The following is a 12,279-nucleotide window of genomic DNA, read 5'->3' on the forward strand; positions in this document are numbered from 1 at the left end:
TCGATAAGTATGCGTTTATAGTTACAATCCATCCCCTGTGTCTAATGGGAATTTTGTGTGTGCGCTGCGAGTTACTTTATAGTCAGGTTTTATACATCTGCAACAACAGCGGCACCGTCCCTCACTCAACCCGGTCGCCACTGCCCATGTGTTTTTGGCTGAAGGCGTGGGCGGAGCATCTGTCACCTCAGATGGGCGCTCCACCCGAGGAAGGACATGGAACGTTTCCTCCAGCCAATGAGCGAAGGGGCAAGCATCGCACGCACGCCCCAGCCAATGGGAGGCCAGCATGCCGAAAGCTACTACGGAGCCTCTTCTTGGGGCGGGCCTCCGAGACGCCTCGACACCCCCCCCCCCCCCTGAGACACCTCGTCCAGTCAGGAGGCTGACCACCTCAGGGGTGGGCCCACCCAGCCAGATGGGATGTTCGCCCCTCGTCCAATCCGGAGGAGAGTCCTCAGGGCGGTTCCCTCGACCCGCGGGGGAGGGGAAGGATAAGAGGAGGTGTCAAGCCGTCGAGAGGGGTGAAGAGAAGGTTCGCCCTGTCGAAAGGAAGGAGAAAGAGAAGCCTCGTCTTGCCTGCTGGCATTCTGATCTACCCGCGGGTGCTCGTCTCGTCTGGGCCATTCCCGTGCTGGGTGGCGTTCGTTGCGTCGTTCCTGGTCCCTGGTGCTGCGTTGTTGGCGGCAGGTTCGAGGCCTGCCACCGAACAAGCTTGACCAGACCGCACGAGGCGGAGAGGTGCAAGAATAGGCCCCTGCCCTCAGCTCGCCTTTCCCTCCCGAGCTGAAGGGCCAAATAAAGGCCGTGGCCAGTGTGTGTGTGTGTGTGTGTGTGTGTGTGTGTGTGTGTGTGTGTGTGTGTGTGTGTGTGTGTGTGTGTGTGTGTGTGTGTGTGTGTGTGTGTGGCGCATGTGTGACGCCAGTCCGTTAAGTAGAACTGTTAAGTGGTTCTTGCTCACTGTATATTGCCTGCATTTCTTTTATTCGAATAACTCTGCTCTTTGTGTGCTCCCCTCCCCGATTATTGTTTAGAAACAAACCCCCATGTTAAATGTTCCAGTTCGTTGTCCGTGTTTTCTTTCATTGGCCGAGCATGGTTCGGGCTTGAGAAATAGTAAGGCCGTTGGTGTTGGTGCAGTAAGTTGTCATTGGGACCGGTGCGGCTCTGGTAACTACACTTGGTTACACTGGATCCGAGTCAGTACCTGCGACTCGGTTCGGACAGAGTCGGCCGAGGGTGTGATTTCCCCGGTAATTTGACGACATGGGTACTTAGGTATATTGAAATTTGGCTATTGACCCGACCCCACGCAATCAGAGAATTGGCGATGACGGTCCTTTAAGTGGCCCGTCGACTCCGGAGTTATCCAGGGAGACGACCTTTTAATTCCGGGTGTTCGGTGGGAGACGGCCCAACTGCTCCGTCTGGCGTTTGTCCTCGCCACTGAACCCCGGCCCACAACAATATTGCCGCTGTCTGAGATGACCTTTCCGGAAACGAAGTGAGGCGGTTTCCGGCCAAAGATAGCGGACCATGTGAGGGGTCGGGGTCAATGTGAGCGCCCGATTCAGGTGATGAAGTTCTCTTCGGGAACGTCTGCTGAAGGTTGGAGCAGTCCCTCCGCCTTTCTCTTTCGCTCGCTCGGACTGGCCTCACCCTCGTCCCGCCTCTTGCTGTCTGGACTCCGCCTCCTCATCTCCGCCCACATGACGTTAACCCCACCCGCCTACCACTCCCGTCCACGCACCCTGGACTCTGCCCCTTCTCCACTCAAGCCCCTCCTTCACGAACGCTGTCTCCACACGCTCTGCTGAAGCAAGAGACGGCATGCCAGCTACCGGGTGCCACACTATGGAGCACCACCCCTCCCCCCCGAAAAGTATTGGTGGCTCGTCGTGCTATCAAGCACAAACGTACCCAGAACGTAGCCTTAACTCCTTTCCCTTCTAGTTTCAATACTCCCTCTTCATCGGGGTGTGTGTGTGTGTGTGTGTCCGTGCCCTGGCGTCTGCTTCAGTAAGACTGCAGAAGATCATCTATATATTAATACTGAAGGACCAATTTTGTGCTCCTCCTAGCGGTCGCATCACGTTTTTCTCAGTACTGTGACCTGGACTGAAATAAACTTCGTACCTGTAAGAGTGCATCGCACATAGTGGCAATAGTCAACCTTCAACTCTGAAGCATCTATATATTAATAGTGAAGGACCAATTTTGTGCTCCTCCGAGCAGTCACGTCACGTTTTTCTCAGTACTGTGACCTGAGAAGTTTTGACACAGTGTACGTCAAAGTAGACAAGTGCACAAATCAGGGAACTTCTTCACCAGAAGTAGTGTACACCAAAAATGTCGTGTACAAGGACGTTTTGTAGGCCTCATTAGGCAAGGCCATGGAGTACATCGACTGGGATCCGGCTATTACAAGAGCCGCCACTGGTTGTCATATTGGGCTCATGGAATGGAATCCGTCTGTGACGGGGTTTCGGCTAGTTATTGTTATTATTTTCACCTTAATTCTACTCTGTGTCCCCTTTTGTAAGTTATTTTGTAAGTTTTGTAAGTTCATTTGACTTGCAGAAACTTGTGTTGATAAAAGATAATTATTTTTCACATGCTCTAGTGGTAACTGCTGGGCAATGGCACTGCTGGTGTTTGATTCACTGCTCAAATCGCCCATGTGCATGTGCCGGTAGATGGGGAGAGATGGTGTTAGTTTCGAGTGACGGCTGTTTCTTCCGCTCTTTATCATGGGAATAACAAGATCAAACCATGTGTTTTGTTTCACAACAGTGCTCTGTAAAATGTTCCGAGCACAAAAGCGAACATTTTGTAGGCCCGATCCACACTCGGGTATTTCGGACAAACCTCGTCCAATTTCTGGCAAACTTAGGAATCTTTCGGCCATTGATGGAGCATGAAATCATCTCGGCTTGTATTAGGACAACCACCAAGCATGCATCGACTCGGCCCATTTCTGGAAAATCGAAAATTATTCGCTGCTTGAGTTAAATCGTACTGCTATGGAACCAGTACATAGTATGAATATGGCAGTCGATTTCCAGGTGTGAGGTCATGGCTAAGCCAGAGGATTTATACTTTTAATTGCAAATTGACCTACTTTATATAATGCAAATCGAAAAAAAGACATGTCACATCTATTCTGTAGGTTATCAAGGGATAGATTAGCTTAGAGGTGGTCTGAGCGTTTGGGTTCCCCTTTGAAATATTGCTGTGCCCCCCACACTGGTAATTAAATCAGTGGAGGTCAAAGTTTCTTTCCACGATTTCCTCAAACACCGGTCCATTTATTCGAAACCATCTGGTCTTTTCCCACACGTGTTGATGCAGAGGTAACCTTCAGGGTAGTTCAATCACAAGATTCGATGACCGGGGCATTCCATGTTGTTGTACTTGTGGGTTTTCTTCTGGGTGCTCCCATGCGACCCACACTATAAGTACTAATTTGTGGATTATACGGCCATGGTTCGACTGCCTTGGTATTTGAGGTAATTTTTCACTCACTACTGGATGTAGATGGTGTTTACCAGTAGTCTCCTCGTGTCATGCTTTAAAAAGTTGAATTGAAAATCACTAATTTCAGTACATCTTGAGTTTGAAAATCGAAAAGTGTCAGAACAAGAGCTTCTCCCATCCATTCATCAGGACCATACTCTGTGCAGAGTGTTGGTGCTGCCTCAGCAGTCTCCTTGGCTATTGGGCACAATCCTGGACGGGTCGCCACTCCGACACAGGATACCAGCAAGCTGGCACTCATTTTGCCGACCTTGGAAGGATGATGGGCAGAGCCAACCCCACCTGGTATTCATTCAACAGCTGAGCGGGATTTGAACTCAGGACCCGAGGATCCCAAGCCTGCCAACCCAAACATGAAGCCAACATCAGGCATTTCTCCCCCAACCCAAAAAGGAGAAATCTCTGACATGGTTACTCCAACCCACCCCACTACGCCAACCAAATTGGACCAAGGCCTCACCACTATCCATAAATTAATCAAAGGTCCCCACATGTGGGCTTTATGGGGAAAGCCAAGCAACATGATATCTTGTGGATTGCAGCGACTGAAGACATGTGGATTTTAATTTCTGTGGTCTATTTTAATCATGTGGATACATTTGTTTAAATCAGATCCACATGACATGCATGATGAATTCTCCAGCAATCTTGGCTTGCATGCACTTCAAAGTCGTGTTCTCGAGTGAACCCAAGTAGCTCACGAAGGTCGAAACCCGGGTTCAAATTCCATTCGTGATGTTTAACTGATGTCCTTGTAAACGACATTAAAGAATAATGACATCTATTTATGTCTTTGGCATGGATAGGATTTATTTACACATTCCACTTTGAGCTGTCGATCATTGGATTAAAGAGAAATCTTCTATTGGAACATTCAAAAGGTTTTGGAACAAGATCCTGACAATAGAACAAGACATGGAGAATTTTTGTATTTTCTGGCAAGGTTCCCTTAACTGAAACGGACTTGGTCCATTTATCCTTCTCGGCCGATAGAAGAGAAGTTTGCAGATTGCTCCTGCAGTCACGTTTCCGTTTCTTCATTGAGTTCCATTGCGGAGCACTGCACGTGTTGGAGAAGCACACCTTCGGCCAACGTCCCTCAGCAATTGACCTTGAAGGTCTGCGTGGGGGGGGGGGGGGTGGGTAATAATGCAGTGTTTGTAGCTTTGAGGAATTTACCCAATCAGCAGGATTCCCTTGGTATCCGAGAAATCAAGACTGTGATCTTGTTGGCTGAGAAGTGGGGACGATACATCTTTGGTGGTGGTGATCCCTTGTGCTTCCAAGGATTTCCATTGAATCCATGGATTCCAATTTGGTTTTGGGATTTCCCTTGTGAAGCCACATTTCCTCACCTACAACCAGAGAAACGATGTATTCGACTGGAACTCCGTTGAACAGTTCAGGAAGCTCATGCCATGATGCCAGCCGGCACAAGTGCCGGGGCTTCAAGGGGGCCACGGTGCTGTGGTCTTGGACATGCCTAAGTGTTTGTGATGGTAAAAACTCTACGTTGAGAAATTCTGAGTCCTGTGGATATTTTGGTGAAATGACATGTTGAAATTTGTCATGTTTGGTGAAATGACAATGAAATTATTTTAAAAGATCCATTATGGTATGATGGAAGAAAATTATGGATTATAATTAATTAATTAACTGAACAGCATAGAAAGTGTATACGATATGATGGGCAGTATGTTTATGAGTAACAAATCTTCTGAAAAGAAGAAAATAAAAACCTGTCACCATTGGAACCCTTAGCATCAGGATAGCATTCAATGTCATCTGTTAGGCATTATGAAGCTATAATAAAAAGTTATCAATGGTAATCAAAGGGAAAATGCTATATTGGTTCGATTCATACCCATATATATTTACTATTCAAGTTCAGTGCACCTCGAGTATTAATATCATGAATGTTGTTACCATGAAAGGACGTAGGACACGATTATGATGAGTTAAACAGAAGATGGAGGACACAATGAAGCAACGAAGGGAATTCAAATCCATGGAATGAAGGCTGTGTTGGATTTAAGTTAATTAAATCCAACACAGACAGGCAGTCACCTCATTGGAAAATCTCCCACAGACAAACGTTGGCCTGTCTGCACCCAAGCAGAACATTCCACACAGACTACAGTGGAGTAGCGTGTTCACCTTGTCGATGCACGTGAAGCAAATCGAGGTACTAAATCACGTACAACGGCATTCCTCCAGGGTCAGCGAGAACTCAAGTGGAAAGCTTGGAATAAATCCCAGCTCGAGAAACAAATTCGCAATCACAGCATAGGTATGTGGGGGCTAAGAGGATTGCTTAGACTCGAGGTACACATATTTGTCTCCAAGCTGTCTCACCTGGGTTTGAATCCCAACCTTATCCTGCTGTTTCACAAGCAGGGTGATTCATCAATGTGTGGCGTCCCTCGGAAGGCCAATAAACTGTGCATCCCGTCTGCCGACATTAGTTGGTGCTCCTTCACAAAGATCAAATGGTCTCCTTCACAAAGAGTAAGAGAGCTACCACTGCCACCATAGCCAAATGACAAATTCCTTCCCCAAGCTTGGTCGAACACCCGGCCTGGCCAGCCCGTTTATGAAAGACTTAGGCCAAAAACTCCCCCTGGCTAACCCCACAAGAATGTGGGAATGATTGTGCCTGCTGAAGAAGGAAGCACAGTTATGTGGCCAAAAGATGAATGGGTGGGGTGCAGGGTCAAAATTAGAGGAGAAACCCAACACACATGCTGATAATTAATCTGTACCATGAAGAGTCATTACAGGAATGGTTTGTATGTACGTACACCTTAAGGTTGTAACAACAAACCAATAAGGTGCTACATTTTGGTCGAATATTGGTTCACAAAAAAATATTTTCACGAAAAAAAAAGTGACCACTATATTCGTTATTGTTGTGTGTCTGTCTGTCTATCCCGAGCATAGCTCCGTGGGTTTTGATCCGATCCTGATAAAATTTTGGTGGGAGGTTTATATCATGATCCAGTTGTGTTTTCCTGAGAATGGGCGTGGTGCCCCATTATGGGCGGAGCCACGCCCAAAAAACATGTATTTTTAGGGTGTAGCCGATTTCAATTTGCATCTTCTCCAAGGGGGTTTGTCGAATCTGACAGGGGTTTCGGTATTTGATTAGCCCAATGGCACCTGCATAGCCCCACGAAGCTCGATTTTTCATTTTCGTCCCAAGATCAAGGTCACGAACTTAGAAAATTGTAAATTTTGACATAAAAAAATCATACGACCGCCCAAACTTTGAGAGAGCTCGGATGACTATTTTTTATGCATAATCTTGAGGTCATTCCCCACCTAAAGTCTTGAAACCATTTTGCCCTATCTCGAACACCTTGCCCGTGGCGCCCCCTTCCAGTTTGTTTTTACGCTGATTTCATCAAAGTATGGATAATCCGAGGAGTGCGAAATGCCATATAGTCTATATGACGTTATATTGTTCCTGGAATGTTCCAGAGGAAGTTTTGCACCAAAGGTCATAATCCTTGACCTTTAAAGTTCACAAAGGTCAAATCTTCAAAATTGTGGGAATCGAACCGGGTTTTCGACCTTCTTCGACGAACTAACTCCAATAAGCTATAGCACGTATCCTGTTTCCTTATTTTAATGTCCACAACATTGTTTTGTGACCTTTAAAGGTTATGCAAAGGTCAAATTTTGAAAGTTGTTGAACGAAACCAGGTTTTCGACATTTTGCAGCTAATAACCTGTCACTCGTACCACATCATGTTGATCATTTTTATAACTTGGTCAAACATTATCACATTGTCTCATCCTTGACTTCTGAAACAATCTACATCGTCAAATACCGCTCGTGAACCATCGTCGCTTTCAGACTTGTTAACATTTATATTCACAAGTTAAATTCCAACTCGTTTAACTCACATTTTGTCGTTCTCCAGTTCATTTGAGAATATTTCTGCATTAGTCTTATGTGAAATATTTCCCACCGTTTCCAGAACTTTACATCAACATCGTGAATAGAAGTGATTGCTTGAAGGTGAGGTTGGTTGGTTGGTGTGAATGTCCCTGTACAAGAGTTGCGACAACTTGCAATTAGAAGCCATTTTGTTTCCATCGAGCACGGCGCACCGAACTTGTTCCCATTGTGCATGAAGGGTAATGTGTCCGGTTTCTAATAAAGCTATCTTTCTCTGCGCCCAAAAGGGAGATTATATTACATAATGATTTATATTTGTTCTTCCAATGTTTCAGAATAAGCATGTACAATCAAACATGATCAATTTAACCTTAAAACATAATCGCAGAAACTGCAGCAAAATAAAGTTGAATGAGCGAGTGAGTGAAGGTTCACACTGACGAGTGAGTGTCCAATTTGAGATGTTCAGTGAGAAGAAGAAACACACAGGTAGTGACAGAATGCAGAGAAAGTTGAAAGGAGGAGGAAGAAAGTGAAAGACAGAAATGGAAGCACACCGTTCATGTCGGAGGCACACACCAACAAGAGTACAGACTAGAAAAGATAACAATTGTGAATGAAAACAAGAGAATATTGATGGATTGAGTGCTCTGATTGAAGGAAGATCTTTGGCTGCTTGAGAAAGGTGATACCAAGTGGTTTGCCATTACCTTACCAGCAATTTGGAATTTGCTCAGGATGCTGATGATAATTCGCCGACTCTTTGCGAAGAACACCGCTGGATCTTTAACATACACCAACTGATAGCAGACGGGACACCCGGCTTAATGTCCATCCGAAGGATGGCTGGCGCACGCGCGCACGCACGCGCACACGCACACGCACACGCACGAATCACCCTGCCAGTATTCAGTACAGTACTGTATTTGCAGAAAATTTGACCAGTTACGAAACTCAATTCGTTTTTCGTAGGAACACCATTTCGTTTCGGACATGCATCGTCAATGTAAAAATCTGGAACGTTTTGAGGAAACTTGCATTACTATTTCCAAAAATTGATTTCTGGAGCTAAGATTTCAGTTTAAATAGTTCATGATATTTTTTCGTACTGGATTAAAATATCAAGGCAGTCAAAAAACCTTTGCAACAAAGTTTGAAATGACAAGCACAAACAAAACACCACAATAAAAACATACAAGGGACTATGACTTACCAAGCACACAAATGACGAAGACGGGTTTCAGTCACCTCCCTCTATTTTTCTCCCACAATTTCCTTCTTTCGGCATCTGCGGGGAATCTTGACATTCTGAATTCCTTTTTCCGACCGATTGGTGCACCCAAAGGCACAGCATCCAGTTATTTTGTAAGAATGTAATTACATGATTTTCGAGAAGTATACAGCATTGTCTGATGTACAAATAACGCAAGCGTTGAATGTTGTCGTTTGCGATCAATGGAAACAAAATGGTGCCCATGACACACGTGACCAGAAATTTCCAGGACATGCCATGTCACAGCTTTCTTATACAGTGATCGGTTGAAAGTTTGGTTGTCGTGAACACGGGTGATTGGTTGAAGGTTAGGTTGTTGTGAACTTGCGTGCATTTCATTCGAGCGATTAGTTGGCCCATCAATGACTTTTCGGTTGAGTTTTCAATGAAATCAAATGAACCGGCTCAGTATCTGAGTATCATTCCATTACGATACGCACGACCTGGCAAAGATGGGACTTTATAACGGGTTCCAAGGGAAGTTATTCTGCACTCAAACTTGCCCCTACGTTGTATCCATTTCAGAGTGATCTCAGTGTAGCTCAGCAACAGCCACCGATGGGTCTACGGGCTGGGGCTGCACTTGCTGGTACGACCCGGGCTTGAAAGGCCACTGCACCCCTTGCACTCAAAGAAATGCCCGAGACGGTCTATGTTTGCAAGTCGTCTTTCCAAAAATTAATTTTAAACATGCTGAAAGTGGCTTGTACACGGAATATCCGAGACTATCACAGTTTGTGTTCAAGCTTATTAGGAGCCATGATATATTGTAATGTACAAAATGGCCAAACATGTGACAACACCCGGCCGTCCACAAGTTTATCCATCATGACCCTACTCATCTACAGTGGGATATTTTACCCCCCCCCCCGCCCCCGCCCGGACAAGGTCAGAGACGGGAACATTAAAATGAGCTCCGACCGACCAAGCAATCACCTGTCCATGTACTTTTGTGTTCAAGGTATTTCAAAAACCGTTGAACATTTACCTCTAATATTACAAATATCTATTCCTGATGACATCATCTCATCCTGATTAGATCACAGCTGTGATTAGCTAAATTATGTTGCCATGGCAACCATCTCTAACTTGGCTGGTGTACATGATATTTCAAAAAAAACAATCAAGATTTTGCTTTCATACATACAGATCGATTCCTCATAAACGCCCAAAAGACAAGGGACCGGGAGTATCATCTCCTTGTTCAAACCACATATCTCTCCCATACTCAAATTCCAATACAAATGGAATCAAAATAAGCGTACAAGGAACACCTCTCATGCACAGCTCACATTACATTTACATTATGTACAGGTTTCACCATTCTCAACTCAAAGTGAAAATTGTACAAATAGTTGGATCCCAATGTAATCAAGGACCCCATGTATTCACGGGTCAAAAACTCACGCCTCACGTATTCAAGTTTTTTTTTTTTTAGATCCTCGTGGAGCACCTCAAAGTCTTACTCACGTTGTTGTTCTTCATCTTCTTCTTGTGGACTTTTTTGTTTCACAGCCTACAGTTTTCATCGAAACTTCCTGAAACTTGGCATATATATGTGAAAATACCCTGCGCAGACAGTAACCATCTCCGATTTTGAAAAATTGTTAGGGTATCTCCCTCCGCTCATGGAAATCGCTGAAAAAATTATCTCCGAAACTCGGCAAGCTTTTTTAATTCTGTTTGCGGGTATTGAACGAGATGAATTACCGCACATATGATACATCACTATGACGTCATCTCAATTTTTATGACGTCATTCCTATTTTTTGTTTCACAACCCAGACTTTTCATCGGATCTTCGTGAAACTTGCCGTGTATATGCAGAAAGCCCACGCGCAGACAGTAACCATCTCTGATTTTGGAAATTCTTCCTAGAAAAAAAGTTGACGTCATAATATCGCCGCTAATGGAAATCGCCTATACCATTATCTCCGAAACTAGGCAAGCTGTTTGAATTTTGTTTGCGGGAATCAAGCCGGGCATTAGCACAGATAATTTATCGCAAACCTGATACATCACAATGACGTCATCATTAAGAGGACGAGGATCTTAGCTCATTTGAGCTTGTTTTTTTTACACTTCAAGACTGTTCTCCTATATCCAACTGGGAAGTTGGAAATTAGCCAACATCACAACATTACATAAATAGGTGCAAAAACAGATCCCCTCGACTACAACCCAATTAGGGAACTGCACTTCCAATCATTACAGTTGACATAAAATCATTCCTTTTCTCCAACAGCCTCATCTCAGATTACACTGAACAACAAATTTCAAAAATTTTTTTTTACTGGAGATGTGTAAAGTGATTAAGACTAATTTGGGTACGCTGATTTCAAAAATCATAACCGTTTTGCTGTATCACGTCAGGATTTTCAGGAACAGAAATATTCCCATTGCCTAGAAGTCAGGATTTCAATGAAATTTACATGTCTTTAACATGTCTATTTCGTACAATTGTTGTTAACTTGTGTTATATTTCTTTCTTTCAGATAAAGATGAGTAGGCGTTCCTGTACCAATCATCCTGACAACTTCTGTTATGTCTGTGGTCGGTATACCAAAAAGATCAACAGCGAAGTATATCTACAGCAGTGAAAATGAAGGCCGCCTACTTTCACTACTTCGGGTGTAAGGTGGGGACCAAGAACAGAGCTGGGCACCACACATCTGCTGCACAAGCTGTCACACAACCTTGACTCAGTGGTTGGTGGGCAAGCGCGCGAGCATGCCATTTGCGGTGCCCATGATATGGCGTGAGCCACAGAATCATCATGATGATTGTTATTTCTGCTGCACAAGCATCGCCGGCTTCAACAAGAAGAATAAAGGTCACATCAAGTACGCTGACTGCGTCTCTGCTCGTAAACCTGTGCCTCATGATGACGAGAACCCCGTTCCAACACCTCCAGCTGATCAGAACATAGCTGTAAGCAGTGGTGAAGAGGATGGTGATGATGAACCTTTTGAACCCGACACTCAAGAATCACACCTTCTGAACCAGGGAGACTTAAATGATCTTGTAAGAGATCTCTCGCTGTCAAAGGCGAAGGCAGAGCTGCTTGGATCAAGGCTGCAGCAGTGGAATCTACTTGAACCTAACACCAAGATATCCTTGTTCAGAGCACGTCACAGAGACATGGCTGAGTTCTTTGAGATGGAAGACACGATGACATTCTGCAGTGACATCAACGGTCTGTTGAAAGAACTTGGGTGTGATCACGATCCTGCAGACTGGCGCCTCTTCATCGACTCCGGGAAGAACAGCTTGAAGGCTGTTTTGCTCCACAATGGCAACGAGAAACCATCAGTCCCACTGGCTCACGCGTTCGGCATGACAGAGACCTATGAGACTATGCGGCAGCTGCTTGATTCCATCAAGTACAATGACTTCAACTGGCACATCTGCGGAGACTTGAAAGTGGTGGCGCTGTTGTTAGGGCTGCAGTCAGGCTACACGAAATACATGTGCTTCCTTTGTCTCTGGGATAGCAGAGACGACAAGAATCACTGGACGAAGAAAGATTGGGAAGAGCGAAAAGAGCATGTACCTGGTCGACACA

Source organism: Eptatretus burgeri, chromosome 12 (genome assembly GCF_056783735.1).
Source record: "Eptatretus burgeri isolate ZD-2024b chromosome 12, Ebu_testis_v1, whole genome shotgun sequence".
NCBI classification, from domain to species: domain Eukaryota; kingdom Metazoa; phylum Chordata; class Myxini; order Myxiniformes; family Myxinidae; genus Eptatretus; species Eptatretus burgeri.